Source organism: Chenopodium album, chromosome 14 (assembly GCF_948465745.1).
Source record: "Chenopodium album chromosome 14, dcCheAlbu1.1, whole genome shotgun sequence".
NCBI classification, from domain to species: domain Eukaryota; kingdom Viridiplantae; phylum Streptophyta; class Magnoliopsida; order Caryophyllales; family Amaranthaceae; genus Chenopodium; species Chenopodium album.
In genome coordinates, this window is record NC_137847.1 from 12,750,780 (window position 1) to 12,755,118 (window position 4,339).

General features: G+C 34.9%; 1 pseudogene; it reads right to left on the reverse strand.

Moving 5' to 3' along the window:
- Positions 1 to 282: 282 nt before the first annotated feature.
- Positions 283 to 4,339, reverse strand: LOC145577797 (putative metal-nicotianamine transporter YSL7; annotated as a pseudogene).

Here is a 4,339-nt window from a genome sequence, read left to right on the forward strand (position 1 = left end):
CTATTTAAACGCATCGCTGATTGCTATACCCTTGCTCGCTAATAGGAGAGTTAAACCATATACTCCAGGTTACAATGCATACATACATAGAAAAATTAATTATTAACATTCATCATCTAAGAAAGTTAAACATCGAATTTAGTACGTATTGATTGCATTTGTACTACATACAATAAGATCAAATTAACTAAAATGGTTCTACTGTTGATATAACTAGGACTCCAAACATACATATAATAAACTTTTCTATCTGATCGATCCTATCCTTAGCTTTCTTCCAACCTAGCTTTTAACGAACTTCATGCAAATAGGTGGATTAACACCAGCCAAGGCAAGTATAGCACTAGGCAAACTCCATATTCCATCACCACAAATCAAACCCGAGGCAACTGCAGGCGCGAATGCATCAGCCTTAGCCTTATTCCTGTACTCCCACAGGAAGAGTATTAAGCTACCAACACACATGTCAATAGCAAAGTAGCCTCCGAGGTAGAAAGGTATAGCCATTGCCATTGGAATTGGTATAAATCTCGAGTACTTCTCCCCTAAGACATCCTTAACTCCATTGATTCCCATTGCAATGATGAAGAATATTATGCATAACAGGAGACAGTTCTTAGGCAATGTACTTACTCCCTCGACTCCAAGAAGAGCTATGTTTCGATACACAGCAGCGAATGGTGCTGGATACTTGGACTCTGGTAGTCCAAGATCAGGGTATGCATTGTAGAAAATCCAGAAGACAATCGGAGATATTACACAGCCCATTGCAGTCCCTACTATTTGGCTCACAAACATTGATCGGGGTGAAGCTAGTGTCATGTAACCGGTTTTAAAGTCTTGTGTCAGGTCTGATGATGTTGAGACGATGTTCATCATAACACCACAGGCCGCGAGCCCTGCAACAATCCCACCATGAGAAGCACCAGCCCACCCTCCAATAATAAAGATTGCTAACTTTCCGTAAGTAGATGCCAAGGACCAGTCAGTTAGCCCACAACCATACGCGTTACAGAAGGCTAACACGGGTGCAACAATATACAGGACTAAGACATGGTACCACTTGACCTGATGGATGATCTGTGGCAGTACACCAATAGCAATCGCGGCAATAGCAACATAACCAGCTGCTGCAGCCCAATTTGGGATTCTGTCCTGGAGAAAATACTCAGTTCTTCGTTGGTCATCGAATGATTCAGGGGAGACTTCAGGGGTGGGGCGTTCACTGTAAGGAATAATTGCACCTGATTGCTTTTTCTTGTACTCTTTGTACAAGGCTATCACTGATCGCCCGAAAACTTTGACAAAATTATAGAGTCCATCTCCTAGGATAATTGCTATGGCAATAAAAACCTGCAATCAAACATGTGAAATTAAATTAAACCATCCTAAGTTATTTGGTGCACCAGTCAGTTTTAAGAAAATCGATTTTGATCAAAGAAAAAGGCGTTACCCTGTAACCCTGCATGCCATGAAGGTTGCTGTCCCCTGCATCTGCGGCGTACCAATGACCTTTCTGTTGCGCTATGAGAGGCCACATGACACCCCATGATAAAACTGCTCCGAGTAGTATAGATATGTTGATAAGATACGGACATATCATCCCCACACCCACATATGTTGCAGAGAAATCAAAGTAAAACCTGCAGTAATCACATAAAAATGAAAATGAAGTATGACTTAATTGTAAACTTGATTCATTATACAAATTTCACTAGCTTTAAGTGTAGCAAGTCAACATTTTATAGGGAAAAGATTGAATTATTTTCATGTAACACATACTTCTGCTTATAGGCTTGTAGACCGAAAGTAGGAAAACTTGCAAAACCGCAATCATCACCTCCTGCAAAGAACCATTGGAAGAAACTCCAAAAGAAGCTGAAAGTGAAGAATTTGCCTAAAATCTACACCTTCTTCCTACAATCAAAATTGAAACATAAGAATTTGAAGAGCAAAAATGAGCCTTATTATACAATGTTCGATCAAATTAAAAATTAGTACAATAAATTCAACCATGTAAACCTTACTTGGCTAATACAGCCCCCTCTGGAGTGTGGAAGCTGTTGATGAGATGCGCGGTAGCAGTTCCACTTGGATAAGTAAGTTTAAAGTCGATGATCATAATCTGCAAGAAGAAAAAACACAAATCAAACATCTATGGTCTGTATATAATAATAATAGAATTATTAAAAATGTTTGTAACAACATTTTATCCAAATTGTTACTCCATATGTTCAAGTTTTGATCACAAGGAAAGTCGTACCTTACGTAGGGGAACAACGGAAAAAAGGCCGATGAAGCTAACAACAAAGAGAAAGCCAGTCATCCATCCTAAGGAAGGATTCTTGATGTCTAGTAAAAACGCTTTGTCACCTAGCTCAGCAACTCTTTTACTCATACCGAGTACATAACTCCCAGCACCACCTGTTTAACAAGTTGTTATTAGCTAAGAATCATCACAAAGAAAATGTAAATTTTGCTTAAGTGAAAAGGGAATTTAGGAAGTTGAATTGAATTATATTCATCCATATGTTTAATTTAATTGATCGAGTACTTTTGTGTTTAATCGAACTTCATATTATAGAGTGTTCATGTTATACTCGGGTGTTATATAACAAATTTCTCATTCTCATGGACATATGAGCTTGTGTGTGAGGAAGAGGATGAAATTAAAATAGAAGGTGAGTCGTTAGTAACATTTCAAAATATTATAAATTCATATAAATAAAAAAGAAAAAGTGATAAAAATTTAAAATACAGCTAATGATGCATTTGTACACGGTGGAAATTTAATACGTAGAGCAATTGAGGAATATAGTGATCAACTGATCATGGATTGCTCTAATAAGGCACAAGACGACAAAACTTTATCCAAATTATATCCTTAAGGTTAGGAATTCAGTTATATCACACCAAACACACCAATGTTTTAAGTATGAAGATAACATTTTCAAATCAATTAATCGATTTCTTCGTGTACCTTGTTTATAAGGTTTTATGTTTTAATTACTGTGTTATTAGACATATCACACAAATGCATTGATCGATTTCTTAGTGCACTAGATATAGTTAGGTTAACAATTCAAAGATAAATAATATATTGCCTTGGACTAATTGAATTATATTTGTATTTTTTTTTTTTTAATATATATGAGATTAGTAATAATTTAATTTGTAAAGCGTGCATAGCAAGGGCACTATGCTAGTTTATTATACATATGGGTGTCATGTATTAGTAACAAGTAACATCTTTCTTAGTTTAATCGTGCATCTTTATTGTGAGTGAATCGGGCATGTTGTGCCATAGTATTTAGTTCAAGTTTTGTGAACAAACTTATCTCTCGACAATGTTTGAATTGCTCGATATTTTAGATCATTTCATGAAATTTTAGGGTTGAAAAACTAAATACTTTAGGTATTCTTTATATTATGCATAAGCTTGTCCATTAATAGATGTATTATAATTTGCTTTTACAAAAAATTATAAAAAAAGTAACTTTGGAAAACAACTACTCCTTATTACTCCGAAAAACACATTGCAAAAGAATATATCGTAATAAGCTAGATCCCACATTAATTTCTACGAATTTATGATTTTGACCTTTACTCCGTTAATTACTTTATATTCATGTCGCATGCTCTTTTCATTGCATATATTAAGGATCGTTCAATTCAACCAAAACAAAATTGTTTGTGCAATTAATTAGGTTTTTCTATTACTAATTTCTTATTGTATATCGATATAAATAAAAATACTCAGATCAAAATTATTACTCCGTATTGTTATACAAAAATTAAAAATTTATGCTTATTAACCCTAATTCTTGAATCTTGAAAAGATATATAGTTATACAAGGAAGAATATACGCTAAAATTTAACCTAAAAATATACAACCAAAAACTCCAAAATTATTATAAAAAAATAAGAAGTGTAAAAAAATATCAAATGGACTAGATTATTATCAAGAAAAACCATAATCAAGAGTACTTTAATTTAGACGCTCAAAATTAAAAACTCACCAGAAAAGGCGATACCGGAGGAGGCAACAACACAAGTCTGAATAACAGTATTTTCTTGACGAGTAAAAGGTTGTTTAAGATAACCAGATTTCTCAAGCAACTTTGTCCAAGTCTTGACAAAGAAAAAACCCAATAATCCAGCCGAAACATTGAGTGATGGTATAATCCCAGTAGTAAGGTTGAGTTTCATCACAATGAAGGTAAAAAGAATGCTCAACACAAAGCTTACGACGAATGCTCGAATCGTTAACTGTTGTTTCCATGATGGCACCTCCGTACCCTCGAATGTCTTCTCTACGGAGGCTATTAGGGTTGTGTC